Consider the following 21,541-nt stretch of genomic DNA (forward strand, 5'->3'; position numbering starts at 1 on the left):
CTCCACTCATATTCCTTGCCTCTCTCTCCGTGTCTTGATCTCACCTCACTCTCTCCCTGCTTCCTCTCTCTCCACTCCTATCTCTACCCTCCAACACTTCTTACCCTTACACTTTACCGCATGTGTCTCCCTCTTTCTCTCTGTCTGTGACTCACTCACTCATCACTCCTATACACCCACACAACATCTTACCAACCACTTCTACCATCCCTCTCCCATCTCCATACTCTCTCTGCAACCACTCTCTCACACACTACACAACATGTTACCCAAATGGTACCACTCTTTTCACACACAATATATGTTACCTGCTCCCTCACACAATTTTTACAGCCTCTACACAACTGTTGTCCATCATCTGCTCTCTCTCCTTGCTTGTCTTTCATCCTCCAACTCTGCTGCTGAACTGACCCAAACACATTTTACTCATTTCTGTTTTGGCTGTGCTTTTATAATCCAGCCCACTCCATGCTGTGATCCCTCCTGGTTCCATTTGGCACTCCTGAACACTTGTCATAAGCAAAACGTAGGCTAGTCCACCCCGTGGGGCTTGAGAATGGGTCTGTGAGGTTTTTAAAGGGTTTTTAGTCCCACCCCTTTTTAGTTTTTTGCAACATGGTGGTTGGTGCCGCTTCCAACAGCTCACATTCCCCATGTGCTTTGCTCCAAAGAGGTTGAGGTTTTCTTCCTCCATTCATTTGGGAGCCCTCTGTCTTGTGGGATGGATATTGCACCTCCTTCTCAGTGAGGCAGGTGACAATAAAAAGCCATTCTTTCTCTGATCATAATTCCGTCCACATAGTTATGGTTTGGGGTTTTCACTGTCATGGCCTGGTGTCTTCTGGGAATTGTGTTTTTATAAAACACAAGCAAGGGACATGGCCAGCACAGAGGCTCTTGGGCATCATTTGTATGACAGCGGTACCAATATTTTCACTCGGGCTGAAACACTTTCCGGAACCAGGGACTTGGGTTCCTCTCAACTCCCTCACAACACCTCTGTGGTAGGACAATCTCTGGTTATGCACTGGTAGGGTGCCTACTCCAGGTTGAGAGGCGTGCCCGCTCCCCTATGCAAAAGCGTGTGTGTGAGGAGTGTATCAAAAAGGTTTAAGAGTAAAAACAATTCCTACCCATTTTCCCCCCACAGGAAACAGAGGTCGGAGATACACTGAGAGTCGTTTGGAAATAAGTGCATTAGACTACTCTGAAGATACCAAGTTCCAACGGTTACCAGTCAAATGGTCGAAAACATTTGGTCGACAGACAATTTGGTCGACACCATTTGGTCGAATGCCAAATGGTCGAATTTTTTTTTTTTTTTTTTTTACCCATTTTTTGGTTTTTTTTGGGGGGGTCCCCCCCCAACCCCCTTTTTTTTCTTTTTTATTTTTTTTCCCCACACGAAAACCCACAAAACACATATATATATAAAAAAAAAAAAAATTCGCCCATTTGGCATTCGACCAAATTCAGTCGACCAATTGTCTGTCGACCAAATCACTGTCGACCATTTGACTGGACACCGTTCCAACCCAATGGGGCTCATTATGAGTTTGCCAGTATACGGTAAAAGTGCTGGTAATTCCGTTTGCTAGCCCTTTTACCATTCTGGCAAGGTATGAGTTGCCAGAAACACAGTTGCCGGTATCCCCAGTTCCAGAAATACCAGCACTGGAACTACCACAATGGAATTTGTGACTGGACCTTAAACAAGCAACAGTATTACTGGCATGCTGGTATTACCAGCAAATTATGAGTTTGGATTCACCTTTAATACCGGCTAATTTAGCCAGTAATACCTGCAAAACCACGGCGGAGATACCAACACCTCATAGCAGCTGAGAAATGCACACAGGTGATGGAAATGTGTATCCGTAGAAATAACCTAATACAAAAAAAACGAAGGTGAAATGACCGCATGTGTTGTTTGATAGTGAACTGGTGCCATTATGGTATGATATTGCCCATGCACATAAAATGGCAGTCCCTCTGTAAACATCCATTTGAGTGAACTAGTCCAAACAATCTAGGACAGAGATGAAATATTATAGTCAAGTATTACCAACATCTTAAGAAAAACGCTTGGAACAAAAGAATAACAGCTAACATCACGCTGACATTTGCTGCATGCTAAGAACCGCGGTCCTCCCATTTGGTGTTTAACTTTTAGTTGTACAAAGTACTCATTGGACAATTTATATGACTTAAGACCAAATGAAAACCAAAGTAAACAAGCATTGACAAAGCCAAATGTTTTGGCATTTACAGTTGTTGATTGAATTTTACATTTGCAGTCATGAAATCTGTACAGAATTGGGCCAGGCATGTTCAATACTTAATTGAAACATTCCACGAACGTCTCCAAGTTAGTGTCTGAAAACAGAACATTAGTAATTGGCATTCTTAAAAAAGACACCTGTTCACCCTGGTGAATTAACAGGGTAATTCATAGAATTTCGCAGAAAAGTGTCGCAAGCGGCTGGCGCAGAGTGTCCGCGTGCGATTGTCTGCGCCAGGCACGTGCGCTAAAACCGATTTCCGCGCACAGCGTATTCATGGATTTTAGGCTCCCAAACCAGCCGTGGCGCAGAGTATCGCAGCGACCCTGCAGCAGCGCCAGTAACACCCCCAAGAACGCCCTCGCGCAAGGAAAAGCCATCAAAATCGCTAAATCATCGCAAAGGGCTGCGCTAACCCTGGACCAGTTTACAGGGCTGCCAAACAAGGAACGCAAAGCGGGTAACGTGCATATCAGGGGTAAGCGTGAAGTTATACACGCGATTAGCCAGGCTGCCAGGGTACGTGTATTTCAGGGGTGCGCGGGAAGTTCAACACGCGATAGTCCAGGGAACGTGTATTACAGGGGTACGCGGGAAGTTCAACACGCGATTGTCCAGGGAACGTGTATTACAGGGGTACGCGGTAAGTTCAACACGCGATTGTCCAGGGAACGTGTATTACAGGGGTACGCGGGAAGTCTTACATGCGATTAGCCAGGGCACGTGTAATACAGGGGTACGCGTGAAGTTATACACGCGATTAGCCAGGGTACAAGTATTACAGGGGTACGTGGGAATTATCACACGCGATTTGGCTGGGTACGTGTATTACAGGGGTACACGGGAAGTTCTACACGCAAATCGGCTGGGTACGTGTATTACAGGGGTGCGCGGGAATGATCACACGCGATTTGGCTTGGTACGTGTATTACAGGGGTGCGTGGTAATGATCAGACGCGATTTGGCTTGGTACGTGTATTACAGGGGTGCGTGGGAAGTTCTACACGCGATTGGCCAGGGTACGTGTATTACAGGGGTACGTGGGAATTATCACACGCAATTTGGCTGGGTACGTGTATTACAGGGGTGCACGGGAAGTTCTACACGCGATTCGGCTGGGTACGTGTATTACAGGGGTGCGCGGGAATTCTCAAATGCGATTTGGCCAGGTATGTGTATTACAGGGGTGTGCGGGAATTATCACACGCAATTAGGCTGGGTGGGTCCTCACAGGTGTTCCCTGTACACCCTCCACGGCCCCAGCAGGCAGCCCACAAAACAGGGGACTACCCTGCACACCTGCTCATGTCCCCCTGCACCCCCAGCCCCCAGCAGTGCAGGGTCACCCTCCACCAGGCCCCCACTCATGTCTCCCACCACCCCCACCCCCCAGCAGTGCAGGGGCACCCTCCACCAGGCCCCCACTCATGTCTCCCACCACCCCCACCCCCCTGCCACCATGGGCAGCCCCCACCAGGCCCCCACTCATGTCGCCCACCACCCCCACCCCCCTGCCACCATGGGCAGCCCCCGCCAGGCCCCCACTCATGTCTCCCACCACCCCCACCCCCCAGCAGTGCAGGGTCAACCTCCACCAGGCCCCCACTCATGTCCCCCTGCACCCCCACCCCCCAGCAGTGCAGGGTCACCCTCCACCAGGCCCCCACTCATGTCTCCCACCACCCCCACCCCCCAGCAGTGCAGGGTCAACCTCCACCAGGCCCCCACTCATGTCCCCCTGCACCCCCACCCCCCAGCAGTGCAGGGTCACCCTCCACCAGGCCCCCACTCATGTCCCCCTGCACCCCCACCCCCCAGCAGTGCAGGGTCACCCTCCACCAGGCCCCCACTCATGTCTCCCACCACCCCCACCCCCCAGCAGTGCAGGGTCACCCTCCACCAGGCCCCCACTCATGTCTCCCACCACCCCCACCCCCCAGCAGTGCAGGGTCACCCTCCACCAGGCCCCCACTCGTCTCCCACCACCCCCACCCCCCAGCAGTGCAGGGTCAACCTCCACCAGGCCCCCACTCATGTCGCCCTGCACCCCCACCCCCCAGCAGTGCAGGGTCACCCTCCACCAGGCCCCCACTCATGTCTCCCACCACCCCCACCCCCCAGCAGTGCAGGGTCAACCTCCACCAGGCCCCCACTCATGTCCCCCTGCACCCCCACCCCCCAACAGTGCAGGGTCACCCTCCACCAGGCCCCCACTCATGTCCCCCTGCACCCCCACCCCCAGCAGTGCAGGGTCACCCTCCACCAGGCCCCCACTCATGTCTCCCACCACCCCCACCCCCCAGCAGTGCAGGGTCACCCTCCACCAGGCCCCCACTCATGTCTCCCACCACCCCCACCCCCCAGCAGTGCAGGGTCACCCTCCACCAGGCCCCCACTCATGTCTCCCACCACCCCCACCCCCCTGCCACCATGGGCAGCCCCCACCAGGCCCCCACTCATGTCTCCCACCACCCCCACCCCCCAGCAGTGCAGGGTCACCCTCCACCAGGCCCCCACTCATGTCTCCCACCACCCCCACCCCCCAGCAGTGCAGGGGCACCCTCCACCAGGCCCCCACTCATGTCTCCCACCACCCCCCAGCAGTGCAGGGTCACCCTCCACCAGGCCCCCACTCATGTCCCCCTGCACCCCCACCCCCCAGCAGTGCAGGGTCACCCTCCACCAGGCCCCCACTCATGTCTCCCACCACCCCCACCCCCCAGCAGTGCAGGGTCACCCTCCACCAGGCCCCCACTCATGTCCCCCTGCACCCCCACCCCCCAGCAGTGCAGGGTCACCCTCCACCAGGCCCCCACTCATGTCTCCCACCACCCCCACCCCCCAGCAGTGCAGGGTCACCCTCCACCAGGCCCCCACTCGTCTCCCACCACCCCCACCCCCCAGCAGTGCAGGGTCAACCTCCACCAGGCCCCCACTCATGTCCCCCTGCACCCCCACCCCCCAGCAGTGCAGGGTCACCCTCCACCAGGCCCCCACTCATGTCTCCCACCACCCCCACCCCCCAGCAGTGCAGGGGCACCCTCCACCAGGCCCCCACTCATGTCTCCCACCACCCCCACCCCCCAGCAGTGCAGGGTCACCCTCCACCAGGCCCCCACTCATGTCCCCCTGCACCCCCACCCCCCAGCAGTGCAGGGTCACCCTCCACCAGGCCCCCACTCATGTCTCCCACCACCCCCACCCCCCAGCAGTGCAGGGTCACCCTCCACCAGGCCCCCACTCATGTCCCCCTGCACCCCCACCCCCCAGCAGTGCAGGGTCACCCTCCACCAGGCCCCCACTCATGTCTCCCACCACCCCCACCCCCCAGCAGTGCAGGGGCACCCTCCACCAGGCCCCCACTCATGTCTCCCACCACCCCCACCCCCCAGCAGTGCAGGGTCACCCTCCACCAGGCCCCCACTCATGTCCCCCTGCACCCCCACCCCCCAGCAGTGCAGGGTCACCCTCCACCAGGCCCCCACTCATGTCTCCCACCACCCCCACCCCCCAGCAGTGCAGGGTCACCCTCCACCAGGCCCCTACTCATGTCCCCCTGCACCCCCACCCCCCAGCAGTGCAGGGTCACCCTCCACCAGGCCCCCACTCATGTCTCCCACCACCCCCACCCCCCAGCAGTGCAGGGTCACCCTCCACCAGGCCCCCACTCGTCTCCCACCACCCCCACCCCCCAGCAGTGCAGGGTCAACCTCCACCAGGCCCCCACTCATGTCCCCCTGCACCCCCACCCCCCAGCAGTGCAGGGTCACCCTCCACCAGGCCCCCACTCATGTCTCCCACCACCCCCACCCCCCAGCAGTGCAGGGGCACCCTCCACCAGGCCCCCACTCATGTCTACCACCACCCCCACCCCCCAGCAGTGCAGGGTCACCCTCCACCAGGCCCCCACTCATGTCCCTCTGCACCCCCACCCCCCAGCAGTGCAGGGTCACCCTCCACCAGGCCCCCACTCATGTCTCCCACCACTCCCACCCCCCAGCAGTGCAGGGTCACCCTCCACCAGGCCCCCACTCATGTCCCCCTGCACCCCCACCCCCCAGCAGTGCAGAGTCACCCTCCACCAGGCCCCCACTCATGTCTCCCACCACCCCCACCCCCCAGCAGTGCAGGGTCACCCTCCACCAGGCCCCCACTCATCTCCCACCACCCCCACCCCCCAGCAGTGAAGGGTCACCCTCCACCAGGCCCCCACTCATGTCCCCCTGCACCCCCACCCCCCAGCAGTGCAGGGTCACCCTCCACCAGGCCCCCACTCATGTCTCCCACCACCCCCACCCCCCAGCAGTGCAGGGTCAACCTCCACCAGGCCCCCACTCATGTCCCCCTGCACCCCCACCCCCCAGCAGTGCAGGGGCACCCTCCACCAGGCCCCCACTCATGTCCCCCTGCACCCCCACCCCCCAGCAGTGCAGGGTCACCCTCCACCAGGCCCCCACTCATGTCTCCCACCACCCCCACCCCCCAGCAGTGCAGGGTCACCCTCCACCAGGCCCCCACTCATGTCTCCCACCACCCCCACCCCCCTGCCACCATGGGCAGCCCCCACCAGGCCCCCACTCATGTCTCCCACCACCCCACCCCCCAGCAGTGCAGGGTCACCCTCCACCAGGCCCCCACTCATGTCTCCCACCACCCCCACCCCCCTGCCACCATGGGCAGCCCCCACTAGGCCCCCACTCATGTCTCCCACCACCCCCACCCCCCAGCAGTGCAGGGTCACCCTCCACCAGGCCCCCACTCATGTCTCCCACCACCCCCACCCCCCTACCACCATGGGCAGCCCCCACCAGGCCCCCACTCATGTCCCCCTGCACCCCCACCCCCCAGCAGTGCAGGGTCACCCTCCACCAGGCCCCCACTCATGTCTCCCACCACCCCCACCCCCCAGCAGTGCAGGGGCACCCTCCACCAGGCCCCCACTCATGTCTCCCACCACCCCCACCCCCCAGCAGTGCAGGGTCACCCTCCACCAGGCCCCCACTCATGTCCCCCTGCACCCCCACCCCCCAGCAGTGCAGGGCCACCCTCCACCAGGCCCCCACTCATGTCTCCCACCACCCCCACCCCCCAGCAGTGCAGGGTCACCCTCCACCAGGCCCCTACTCATGTCCCCCTGCACCCCCACCCCCCAGCAGTGCAGGGTCACCCTCCACCAGGCCCCCACTCATGTCTCCCACCACCCCCACCCCCCAGCAGTGCAGGGTCACCCTCCACCAGGCCCCCACTCGTCTCCCACCACCCCCACCCCCCAGCAGTGCAGGGTCAACCTCCACCAGGCCCCCACTCATGTCCCCCTGCACCCCCACCCCCCAGCAGTGCAGGGTCACCCTCCACCAGGCCCCCACTCATGTCTCCCACCACCCCCACCCCCCAGCAGTGCAGGGGCACCCTCCACCAGGCCCCCACTCATGTCTACCACCACCCCCACCCCCCAGCAGTGCAGGGTCACCCTCCACCAGGCCCCCACTCATGTCCCTCTGCACCCCCACCCCCCAGCAGTGCAGGGTCACCCTCCACCAGGCCCCCACTCATGTCTCCCACCACTCCCACCCCCCAGCAGTGCAGGGTCACCCTCCACCAGGCCCCCACTCATGTCCCCCTGCACCCCCACCCCCCAGCAGTGCAGAGTCACCCTCCACCAGGCCCCCACTCATGTCTCCCACCACCCCCACCCCCCAGCAGTGCAGGGTCACCCTCCACCAGGCCCCCACTCATCTCCCACCACCCCCACCCCCCAGCAGTGAAGGGTCACCCTCCACCAGGCCCCCACTCATGTCCCCCTGCACCCCCACCCCCCAGCAGTGCAGGGTCACCCTCCACCAGGCCCCCACTCATGTCTCCCACCACCCCCACCCCCCAGCAGTGCAGGGTCAACCTCCACCAGGCCCCCACTCATGTCCCCCTGCACCCCCACCCCCCAGCAGTGCAGGGGCACCCTCCACCAGGCCCCCACTCATGTCCCCCTGCACCCCCACCCCCCAGCAGTGCAGGGTCACCCTCCACCAGGCCCCCACTCATGTCTCCCACCACCCCCACCCCCCAGCAGTGCAGGGTCACCCTCCACCAGGCCCCCACTCATGTCTCCCACCACCCCCACCCCCCTGCCACCATGGGCAGCCCCCACCAGGCCCCCACTCATGTCTCCCACCACCCCACCCCCCAGCAGTGCAGGGTCACCCTCCACCAGGCCCCCACTCATGTCTCCCACCACCCCCACCCCCCTGCCACCATGGGCAGCCCCCACTAGGCCCCCACTCATGTCTCCCACCACCCCCACCCCCCAGCAGTGCAGGGTCACCCTCCACCAGGCCCCCACTCATGTCTCCCACCACCCCCACCCCCCTACCACCATGGGCAGCCCCCACCAGGCCCCCACTCATGTCTCCCACCACCCCCACCCCCCAGCAGTGCAGGGTCTCCCTCCACCAGGCCCCCACTCATGTCTCCCACCACCCCCACCCCCCAGCAGTGCAGGGGCACCCTCCACCAGGCCCCCACTCATGTCTCCCACCACCCCCACCCCCCTGCCACCATGGGCAGCCCCCACCAGGCCCCCACTCATGTCTCCCACCACCCCCAACCCCCAGCAGTGCAGGGTCACCCTCCACCAGGCCCCCACTCATGTCTCCCACCACCCCCACCCCCCTGCCACCATGGGCAGCCCCCACCAGGCCCCCACTCATGTCTCCCACCACCCCCACCCCCCAGCAGTGCAGGGTCACCCTCCACCAGGCCCCCACTCATGTCTCCCACCACCCCCACCCCCCAGCAGTGCAGGGGCACCCTCCACCAGGCCCCCACTCATGTCTCCCACCACCCCCACCCCCCAGCAGTGCAGGGTCACCCTCCACCAGGCCCCCACTCATGTCTCCCACCACCCTCACCCCCCAGCAGTGCAGGGTCACCCTCCACCAGGCCCCCACTCATGTCTCCCACCACCCCCACCCCCCAGCAGTGCAGGGTCACCCTCCACCAGGCCCCCACTCATGTCCCCCTGCACCCCCACCCCCCAGCAGTGCAGGGTCACCCTCCACCAGGCCCCCACTCATGTCTCCCACCACCCCCACCCCCAAGCAGTGCAGGGTCACCCTCCACCAGGCCCCCACTCGTCTCCCACCACCCCCACCCCCCAGCAGTGCAGGGTCAACCTCCACAAGGCCCCCACTCATGTCCCCCTGCACCCCCACCCCCCAGCAGTGCAGGGTCACCCTCCACCAGGCCCCCACTCATGTCTCCCACCACCCCCACCCCCCAGCAGTGCAGGGTCAACCTCCACCAGGCCCCCACTCATGTCCCCCTGCACCCCCACCCCCCAGCAGTGCAGGGTCACCCTCCACCAGGCCCCCACTCATGTCCCCCTGCACCCCCACCCCCCAGCAGTGCAGGGTCACCCTCCACCAGGCCCCCACTCATGTCTCCCACACCCCCACCCCCAGCAGTGCAGGGTCACCCTCCACCAGGCCCCCACTCATGTCTCCCACCACCCCCACCCCCCAGCAGTGCAGGGTCACCCTCCACCAGGCCCCCACTCATGTCTCCCACCACCCCCACCCCCCTGCCACCATGGGCAGCCCCCACCAGGCCCCCACTCATGTCTCCCACCACCCCCACCCCCCAGCAGTGCAGGGTCACCCTCCACCAGGCCCCCACTCATGTCTCCCACCACCCCCACCCCCCTGCCACCATGGGCAGCCCCCACCAGGCCCCCACTCATGTCTCCCACCACCCCCACCCCCCAGCAGTGCAGGGTCACCCTCCACCAGGCCCCCACTCATGTCCCCCTGCACCCCCACCCCCCAGCAGTGCAGGGTCACCCTCCACCAGGCCCCCACTCATGTCTCCCACCACCCCCACCCCCCAGCAGTGCAGGGGCACCCTCCACCAGGCCCCCACTCATGTCTCCCACCACCCCCACCCCCCAGCAGTGCAGGGTCACCCTCCACCAGGCCCCCACTCATGTCCCCCTGTACCCCCACCCCCCAGCAGTGCAGGGTCACCCTCCACCAGGCCCCCACTCATGTCTCCCACAACCCCCAACCCCCAGCAGTGCAGGGTCACCCTCCACCAGGCCCCCACTCATGTCTCCCACCACCCCCACCCCCCTGCCACCATGGGCAGCCCCCACCAGGCCCCCACTCATGTCTCCCACCACCCCCACCCCCCAGCAGTGCAGGGTCACCCTCCACCAGGCCCCCACTCATGTCCCCCTGCACCCCCACCCCCCAGCAGTGCAGGGTCACCCTCCACCAGGCCCCCACTCATGTCTCCCACCACCCCCACCCCCCAGCAGTGCAGGGGCACCCTCCACCAGGCCCCCACTCATGTCTCCCACCACCCCCACCCCCCAGAAGTGCAGGGTCACCCTCCACCAGGCCCCCACTCATGTCCCCCTGCACCCCCACCCCCCAGCAGTGCAGGGTCACCCTCCACCAGGCCCCCACTCATGTCTCCCACAACCCCCAACCCCCAGCAGTGCAGGGTCACCCTCCACCAGGCCCCCACACATGTCCCCCTGCACCCCCACCCCCCAGCAGTGCAGGGTCACCCTCCACCAGGCCCCCACTCATGTCTCCCACAACCCCCAACCCCCAGCAGTGCAGGGTCACCCTCCACCAGGCCCCCACTCATGTCTCCCACCACCCCCACCCCCCAGCAGTGCAGGGTCACCCTCCACCAGGCCCCCACTCATGTCCCCCTGCACCCCCACCCCCCAGCAGTGCAGGGTCACCCTCCACCAGGCCCCCACTCATGTCTCCCACCACCCCCACCCCCCAGCAGTGCAGGGTCACCCTCCACCAGGCCCCCACTCATGTCCCCCTGCACCCCCACCCCCCAGCAGTGCAGGGTCACCCTCCACCAGGCCCCCACTCATGTCTCCCACCACCCCCACCCCCCAGCAGTGCAGGGTCACCCTCCACCAGGCCCCCACTCGTCTCCCACCACCCCCACCCCCCAGCAGTGCAGGGTCAACCTCCACAAGGCCCCCACTCATGTCCCCCTGCACCCCCACCCCCCAGCAGTGCAGGGTCACCCTCCACCAGGCCCCCACTCATGTCTCCCACCACCCCCACCCCCCAGCAGTGCAGGGTCAACCTCCACCAGGCCCCCACTCATGTCCCCCTGCACCCCCACCCCCCAGCAGTGCAGGGTCACCCTCCACCAGGCCCCCACTCATGTCCCCCTGCACCCCCACCCCCCAGCAGTGCAGGGTCACCCTCCACCAGGCCCCCACTCATGTCTCCCACACCCCCACCCCCAGCAGTGCAGGGTCACCCTCCACCAGGCCCCCACTCATGTCTCCCACCACCCCCACCCCCCAGCAGTGCAGGGTCACCCTCCACCAGGCCCCCACTCATGTCTCCCACCACCCCCACCCCCCTGCCACCATGGGCAGCCCCCACCAGGCCCCCACTCATGTCTCCCACCACCCCCACCCCCCAGCAGTGCAGGGTCACCCTCCACCAGGCCCCCACTCATGTCTCCCACCACCCCCACCCACCTGCCACCATGGGCAGCCCCCACCAGGCCCCCACTCATGTCTCCCACCACCCCCACCCCCCAGCAGTGCAGGGTCACCCTCCACCAGGCCCCCACTCATGTCCCCCTGCACCCCCACCCCCCAGCAGTGCAGGGTCACCCTCCACCAGGCCCCCACTCATGTCTCCCACCACCCCCACCCCCCAGCAGTGCAGGGGCACCCTCCACCAGGCCCCCACTCATGTCTCCCACCACCCCCACCCCCCAGCAGTGCAGGGTCACCCTCCACCAGGCCCCCACTCATGTCCCCCTGCACCCCCACCCCCCAGCAGTGCAGGGTCACCCTCCACCAGGCCCCCACTCATGTCTCCCACAACCCCCAACCCCCAGCAGTGCAGGGTCACCCTCCACCAGGCCCCCACACATGTCCCCCTGCACCCCCACCCCCCAGCAGTGCAGGGTCACCCTCCACCAGGCCCCCACTCATGTCTCCCACCACCCCCACCCCCCAGCAGTGCAGGGTCACCCTCCACCAGGCCCCCACTCGTCTCCCACCACCCCCACCCCCCAGCAGTGCAGGGTCAACCTCCACCAGGCCCCCACTCATGTCCCCCTGCACCCCCACCCCCCAGCAGTACAGGGTCACCCTCCACCAGGCCCCCACTCATGTCTCCCACCACCCCCACCCCCCAGCAGTGCAGGGTCAACCTCCACCAGGCCCCCACTCATGTCCCCCTGCACCCCCACCCCCCAGCAGTGCAGGGTCACCCTCCACCAGGCCCCCACTCATGTCCCCCTGCACCCCCACCCCCCAGCAGTGCAGGGTCACCCTCCACCAGGCCCCCACTCATGTCTCCCACCACCCCCACCCCCCAGCAGTGCAGGGTCACCCTCCACCAGGCCCCCACTCATGTCTCCCACCACCCCCACCCCCCTGCCACCATGGGCAGCCCCCACCAGGCCCCCACTCATGTCTCCCACCACCCCCACCCCCCAGCAGTGCAGGGTCACCCTCCACCAGGCCCCCACTCATGTCTCCCACCACCCCCACCCCCCAGCAGTGCAGGGGCACCCTCCACCAGGCCCCCACTCATGTCTCCCACCACCCCCACCCCCCAGCAGTGCAGGGTCACCCTCCACCAGGCCCCCACTCATGTCCCCCTGCACCCCCACCCCCCAGCAGTGCAGGGTCACCCTCCACCAGGCCCCCACTCATGTCTCCCACCACCCCCACCCCCCAGCAGTGCAGGGTCACCCTCCACCAGGCCCCCACTCATGTCTCCCACCACCCCCACCCCCCTGCCACCATGGGCAGCCCCCACCAGGCCCCCACTCATGTCTCCCACCACCCCCACCCCCCAGCAGTGCAGGGTCACCCACCACCAGGCCCCCACTCATGTCTCCCACCACCTCCACCCCCCAGCAGTGCAGGGGCACCCTCCACCAGGCCCCCACTCATGTCTCCCACCACCCCCACCCCCCTGCCACCATGTGCAGCCCCCACCAGGTCCTCACAATCCCCAATCATGTGCGTAATGGTCAGCCTCCACAGCCAAAAAGCCCTACCAAGTAACCCATTCACCCACATGGAAATGAAAACACATGTTACACCCCCAATGTTCATGAAGCAAATGAACCCATGTCCGTCACACACAGATTTTCAAATTGAATGGGAAAACACACAACATGACATGCATGAAACCAATGAGATGAAACCACACAGTGAACAATGGAAAAAAAATGTATTGGACAAAAATACGAATGGTAAAGAAAGAAAAATAACTACAATGTAAATGTGAAAAAATAAGCTGCATGTCCGCATAAAAACACAAAAGTAGAAAATCAAATCCATAAAATTTTGTCCAAAGTGAAATGTAAAAACTCTCCATGCAACAAAGAACTATGTACAAAAATAACAAGGGTCCATCATCACAACTGAACTAAGGAAACCTCCTAAAAAACCTACCTAAATATCAACTATATACAAAAGTGGAGCAGTGTCCGTCGACTCCAAATCATAAGAAAAAACAAAGGAAACCTAAAACTAAAGAACTATATAGAAAGGGGGCGGGCAAGTCCAGCGGCTCACTCCGTGGTGTTCCGGGCCAGGGCATCATCGAACTCCTGTTCGATGTCCCGGAGGCGGTCCAGTTCCATGGCCCCGAGGGTCCGCAGGGACGACGCCGTGTCCTCCTCCAACCCCCTGCGGATTGCCTCGAGGCACTCGGCCCGCCTCAGGGCCCTCCGCATGGAGTTCTCCGCCCTGACCATTGTGAGCCGCGCCTCTTCCGCCCTCCGCCGCTCCGCACCTATGGCGTGGCCCAACCGCTGCCACAGGGAAGTCACTCTCTGTCCTGGGTCCTCCTGCCCTCCGGCCGATGCCTGCCCCTCCGATGTCGAAGGCCCCGAGCCTTCATGGCTCCCACCATGTTGCTGCTGCTGCTCTGCCTCTGCCCGTGCACTGCCTCCTGCTGCCTGCACATCCTCCGCCGGCTGGGGTGCAGTTGTAGATGTGGCCACCCCTGCTGGACGTCCGACTCCCGACTGTGGCAGGGATGCCTCCTCCACCAGCCTGGCCGCACTGTCAGAGGCAGCTCCACAGGGCACCCAGGTGACTGATGGGTGGGAAGATGGCACAGAGGACGACTGGCGCGTAGGGGGTCCAGTTGAGGAGGGGGTCGGAACAAGCCCCATCAGACGGAGGAATCCGGTCTGGGTGACCTGTCCCAGCAGGCTGACGTGGTCAACGAGCCATTCGAGATGACGTGCAGTCTCTCCATGAAAAGACTGCAGGTCACCTCGCATGGCCCGTTGACGCAACGCCACACCAGCCAGGACAGGCTCAACCCGGACCTGGATAGCCGCGTCCGCAGGCAGAGGAAGGCCAGTTGATGTCAGCTCATCCCCTGCCTGGAAACGGTTCTGGACGTAGGCATCCCTGCTGGTGCAAGATGATGCAGGGACAGGATCGGGGACAGGATTGCACACAGGCACCTCCGCGGCGGCCTGTGCTGCCTCCTGTCCCTGGTCCTGGACTGCACCACTAGCACCAGTGGGATCCCCACCTCCAGACCCCGTCTCTGGTGCTTGCACGGCCTCCTCCTCCACCAGACCCCCCACCAACTTGGATGACTCCGTGCCATCTTCCCCTGTTGGGCCCTGTGGGGTCCCAGCTGCCCCTTCTGCTGCCGAGGAGTCCAACTCCAACCTCCGCCTCTTGGACCTCCCCCCGGCAGCTGCGGCCTGGGACGCGGCACCGGACTCCTCACTCCCCGACGAGATGACAACACGGGAGGGGAGCCGGGCCTTGCGTCTCCGGCTGGCGGTCGGATCCCCGCCGCTGTGCTCCACAGCACCTTCTCCGCCCTCTTCATCAGTTGACGCTGCAGACAGGGAGAAACAAAACACAGGCATCAGGGCACTGTACAATGGACACATACACACATGACAGTTGCACATGAGTGGCATTGGCAAACCTCAGACATGTCATCACAATCCCCAACACACATGTCATTGCAACTCGCACACATGAGCCATACCACAGCCATATCGCAACTGCCACCACCATCCATACACATACAACAGCATGAGCAGCCAAAGGTGACCCAGACATCACATGCAACACAGGAAGTGCACCACACATGTACACACACCACCACACTTGCATGCATGTGTACACCTCTGCCAAGTGTCGCACTGTTCAGACGGGCATCCATGTCACATCTGCCAATCAGGCTTACACATACCGCAGTCACATGCATCCATGTTGCATCACTGTTGCACCCTTGTCAAATACACACACATGCACATGTACACAGTGCTCATACATGCAGCCCAATACAACATACATGCGTGACATCACGGACATGTCTACTTACATACACATACATACAAACATGTGTGCACGCACAACTGCATTTGCCATGCAAGCCTACACACACAAGCACCATCCATGTCTCACACATTACAGCCCTCGCATGTGTCAGCACCACGGCCATGTACAGCCCCACCCATACTCGACCCCATACAAACAGATGTGCAACCTGCACAATACCGAATAATCACCACACGCACTGCTCACAATAAGGATGCATGTACACTCACCGCTCGACTCCAGACGGGTCTGCTTCTCCAGGACCTGCACGTGGAGCGCTGGGGATATGCGTTCCAGGACCCCCATCTGTTCTTCCGACAAGTGGCCCCGGCGCCCCTTGGCATCCACTGCCTTCAAGAGGCGCCGGCCCTTGTTCAGGGTCCTGGACCTGAAGTCCTCCCAGCGCTTCCTGACATGTTGTAAGTTCCGGACTGCCACCCCCTCCGCGTTGATGGCAGTCACGATGTCAGTCCAGATCCGAGTCCGTCCTTCCTTGTCGGCGCGGGAACTTCCGAAGAGGGCATCATACTGCCCCAGGACTTGCTCCACCAGGACACCAACTTCGGTGGCACTGAAGCTGGTGCCCCTCTGCCTCTCTGGCCGGGGGTTGTCAGTGGTCACAGATGGTGTTTGCCCCGACATGACAACCCCAGAGGCAGGAGTGGGTGGGCAACTGGGTCCTGGGGCTGGGCTGTGGAGCGATGGAATTCCAGTCGGGAGTCTTCGGTACCAGCAGGGGTGGTCACAGCAACAGCACCCCTGGCTGATGTGCAGGCAGCAAATGGCAGTGCACGTGGGCAGCAGGCAGTCAGGCAGCAGCAGATGGCAGGTGGGAGCGTGCTCGGGGCTCTGGGGGGCAGTAGTTCGGCCTTCTGGGCAGGAGCGTGGTCTTCCGTGTGCTTACGCGTGGCCAGCTTGGTACGGAGTGATTTGGCACGTGAAAATCCTGCACGTCAGCGTGAAAATCGAGGAAAGGCCCTTAGCGCGTAAGCGCGTCAGCACGCATACGCGATTCTATTGGACCAAAGGCCCTCAGCGCGTAAGCGCGTCTGTGACGTGACCCGCACGGGTGTTTCCCACACAGCACGTGATGACAGAGCACACGTGGAAAGACTGCACGTCAGAGTCTCATCGCGTGTGATTGGTGGAAATGGCCCTACACGCAGAAGTGACAAAGCGTGTAATTGGTGGAAATGGCCCCACACGCAGAAGTGACAAAGCGTGTAATTGGAGGAAATGTCCCTACACGCAGAAGTGACAAAGCGTGTAATTGGTGGAAATGGCCCTAGCGCGTACACGCCGTGTAAGTGACGCTGTACGTGTGGGCCTGTATAAAAGGTACGCGTAGAACACTACTTCCTTGTACGTGCTTTTCGTGGAGAGCGAGTGGGTGAATTCTGTACTTCTTGTCGTTTCACACGCGATTTACTTCACGGCGTTTCAAGTTCGTATTCCCTGTTACCTCTGAGAGCTTTTTCTCTTTTTTCGCTTTTACTGGTTTACCTGGGCCTGTTCCCTCAAACAGTGTTCCCTTCTACTGTTGTCCTGTCTCCTCAGACAGCGTACGTATCTTCTTTTGGCGGGGGTGTTGCCAACCAAACGTGCTCCTTTTACACGCTCGTTTACCAGGCAGACGGTGAGTCACGCACGTATCTAACATCTGTGCTTGCCCCGTGTGTAGCCTACCCCTTCAGAGGTCATTCTAGGCTGCGTGTGACACGCATACGTTCATTCTTGTGTTTCTGGGTGCCACAGCGTAGTGCAGGTTTTTCTTTCTGCACACGTGGTCTAGGAGGGGTTGCGTGCACGTCATCTCCCTTTTTTGGGCCTCCTGTGCGTTGCGTGACCCGTCATCTTTCCCCAGGGGTTACATTCAGCCTTGCTAGAGCACTAGGGTACAATTATCATCTGGTACCCAACCCCTTTGACCCCCAATTGCCCAGGACAATAGTCTACATCCACTCCCATACGCACATTAACATCAGTGCCATGGCTGGGAGGCGAGGATTCCGTAAGGGTGGCAAAGGTGGAAGAGCCACAAGTGGTGGCCGTGGTGGATCCGGTAGGGGACGTGGTCATAACTTGCAGGGTGAGCCTGTCCCCCCATGTGTGGAGGACCAGTCACGGGCACCCATAACCCCCCCCCCCGTCCCATTGAGGCTGATGTGGCTGACACCATCCATGCTCAGCCCTTGTTGGACCAGCCCATTGTGGCACCAGACCTGGCTGACTCCATGGCTGACTTCCAGGTCAGCAGGGCTACGACACGTGCGCTGGTGCATGTTGATGCCATCATGCCACGTGGATCTGGGGCAGCAAGGTCATCTGCTGCACCAAGGAGGCAGGGCGGAGAGGCTGCAGGGGCAGCTGCGGCTCCATCCACCCCAGCCCTCACACACCCAGCCAGGACAGTGTCGGTCCTAGTCCATGCTGCTGACATTCCCCCTGACACCATCACACTAGAGCCAATGCCTGCACCAATTCCCATGCTGAGTGTGCAATCCCACACTCCTGATACAGAGTCCACCAGGGCTCCTGCCCCTAGTGTCCAGAGCGGCGCAGGACACTCAGGATCACCACCACCTTCCAAGCGGAAGAGGAAGAGTGCTCGTCCGGCACAGGCTGATGCCCCAGACACGGCTACACAGTCCGGCCCGTCCAGGAAGCCCAGCTTCACGGATGACGAACTGAATGCACTTGTCGAGTATGTGTCCGGACATGACAACGAGATGGTCATTGTTGCAGGATCCAAGACCACACCTGCACAACGCCAGGCACACTGGCAGACCGTTGCGGACATGGTAAGTGCCCTTGGAATCGTGAGGCGCACAGCCAATGATTGCTATAAGCGCTGGAATGACCTAAAGCGCAGGGCAAAGAGTAAGCTGGCCTCAAGTCATGCCACAACTCTAGTGACTGGAGGTGGGTCTCCAGTAGTAGACATGGAACTCACTCCACATGAGTCAGTCGCTGGGACCTACATCACGGAGGAACAGATCCAAGGCGTGGGAGATCTGGCTGATTACGAGGCATTGTCCGGTGAGTGCACATGCATGTGTGTGTCATACATGTGCATGGTGTGTGTGGCAGGGCTTCTGTTTGTGTGCCAGGTGAGAGTGTGTGCGCCTGAGTCGTATGGGTCAGCCATGTGCTTCATGCAATCCTTCCTGCGCAGCTGCATTTGGCCATAGCAGAATCCCTTCTGCCAACAGTAGACATCTAGCCCAACTGCACGCCAGTTGCCCTTGAAGTGTCACCTTGCCACAACATATTTGCTTCTTTTTCACTGTTCATTCAGTCAGTTTGTTTGCATTCCACCACTTTCACTAGCCATGTCGCTGTCCACTAGTCACATGTCTGACATGGGTATGGTAAAGTGGAGTGACTTTGTTACCTGGATATCATTTGTACACACATGTCCCTGTGCAATTGGACCATTTCAGACTGGCAGCTCCAGGTGAAAAATCTGACCTGTTAGAATTAGAAAAGCAATTACATGCGGGAACTGGACTGAATGAATAGGTGCTGCCCTCCTCTCCATCTTCACTCAATAGCAATGGTACATGCCATCTGTGTGATGGCATGTGTGTTTCACCTGGCAATCACAGGCCAATGTGTGATGCCACTGCCAGGCAGCATGCAGAAAATGTGTTCATCTTCCATCTTGGTGTCATCAGTGTGTGCCATTTGCCTGCACTTCATACGCAGTGAGGGTGCATGCATGGGAGGGTTTTAGTCATGTGGGACATGTGTCAATCAAGTACTGGTTCTCTTGCTTCTCAGCCCTCATTGTGTGCCATGGTGCTAATGCCTGTTTCCATTTCTTTGTTTTCATGTCTTTGCAGGGGAAGACGCACCTGATACTGCTGGGGTTGTGGAGATGGTGCAGACCCAGGAGGGGTCCGAGGGCCGACCAACCACCAGTGAGGGACGTGGTGTGGTGGTGGGGGAGAACCCACAAGTGCTGCAGGTCGTGCTCTCAAGGGGTGTCTCTGGCTGCACCTCCCCCGAGCTGTACTCAGGTGTTGATTCGGATGAGACCTACGTGCCGTCGCAGGTGAGTGTTCCAGGGAGGGATTCTGTTCTGTCTCACCCACCTGCACCAGGGTCAGAACCCTCCATGGGGATGTCAGTGTTGGCAGCTACGCCTTCGGTGGTTACGGATGCAGGGTCACACTCCGCGACATCTGATCCTGTTCCTGGGCCAGCAGATCAGAGGGGGAATGCAGTCCTGCAGCCTCAGGCAGTGCCGGCACAGCAAGGCGCAGTTCGCCTTGCCCCAGACAGGTGTGGTGCCCGCCGACGTGGTGGCCGTACGCCACCCGGCAATACCGCATGGAAGCAATCCATTTACGGTATGGCAACCCAACAGGCTGCATCATCCGAGATGATGGCTCAGGCCATGGATAGGGTGGCCACTTCCATTGTCCCCCCAGAAAGGCTGATGGAGCGACTAGAGCAGGCAACCGACTCCATCTGCCAGTCACACAGGGAGGACATGTTGGGGTCCAACAGGGACAGGCGGGCGGCACTGGCGACTCTGCAGGAGGCCATCTCCATTGAGTCCCAGGGCCACAGGGAAGCCCTGAGGCAGGAGCTCCTTCACCTCAGGACGACTCTTGTTGAGCTTGAGGCTTCAACACACCAAAGGACAGAACAGCAGCTGGAGCGTCTCACCCATACGCTCTCAGCTGAGATGCAGGCAACGAGGGCGGAGGTCCGGGCATCCCGTGAGTTGTTGCATGGGGACCTCCGCACACTCATCCTCCAGAACCAGACCTACCACACCCGCATGCTTGCAGCCATGGAGGAGCAGACTAGGGCCTTGCGTGGGCTGCCTCCCATAGTGCAACCACCTCCGGATGCAGCTGCACAGGGTGATAATAGCGACAGCAGTGATACTCCCACAATAGGGTAGCCGTGTGGGCCATGAGCCCATGGAGGTGTTTTATCTTCCCAGGATCCACGCAGGTGGGTTCTGGTGTGCATCCTGTCCTCGGACCTCCTGGGTGGCCTCCCCAACCCCCCCGGGCCCATCAATGGCCATTTTTGATTGTTTCTTATTTTTATTTTTATTTTGATTTCTTTTATTCCCAATTTTTTTGGGACGATCTGTTGGCTTCCGTGGTTCCTGTGGGCATACGCTGCATTGTGGCTGGGCACATGCAGGCTTGTAATGTATTTGGTTCAGATGCTTGGGTTTGAGTCACACACACCCCTCCTGCTTCCCGTTTCCATGGGCTTGCAAAGGGTGTGCCCAAGTGACAGTGAATTACACAGTGACGTTGGACTCCCATGAGCTGTGGTGGCAGTCTGTAGTCAATACTGTGTATACATTCCTAGTGCATATTGCTGTTGTGTTGTACACTGCATGTTGCATTGATGTGTAACTCATCTTCTGTGTCTACCTCCCAATTTGCAGGTCCCTTCCTCATGTCCACACAAGGACCTCTAGTGTGGAGATGGGGTCCATGTTGGCAGCAGTGCACCTACAACTCTACATGGCGACAACACTGCACAGTTGGTAGTGGTGGGAGTGCAGGCATTTCCAGGTGGTGAGACTACTAATATGTAACATTTGTGATGTCATGTTAATGGTAGTACGTGCTCAAGTATGTTGTTGGTCCGGCATTGCTGTGAGCATTTCAGGTGTTGCAGGTTTCTAATAGTGCCACTATACATAGTGAGACTGATGTCATGTTGTGGGGATTACTTTGTTTACCTGCAATTAGCATGACATGGCACGGTGTGTCGTGTGGCGGTGCTGGGGTTGGGTTGGCTGACATGGCACTGTCCTCTTGTTGCATTTTGCAAGTGGGTATTCATTTTAGCTGCTTCAATGTGTAACTTCACAAAACTGCATTGGTGGTGTCTGTGTGGGTAGGGA

Source organism: Ambystoma mexicanum, chromosome 6p (genome assembly GCF_040938575.1).
Source record: "Ambystoma mexicanum isolate Mex_15411 chromosome 6p, UKY_AmexF1_1, whole genome shotgun sequence".
NCBI lineage: Eukaryota > Metazoa > Chordata > Amphibia > Caudata > Ambystomatidae > Ambystoma > Ambystoma mexicanum.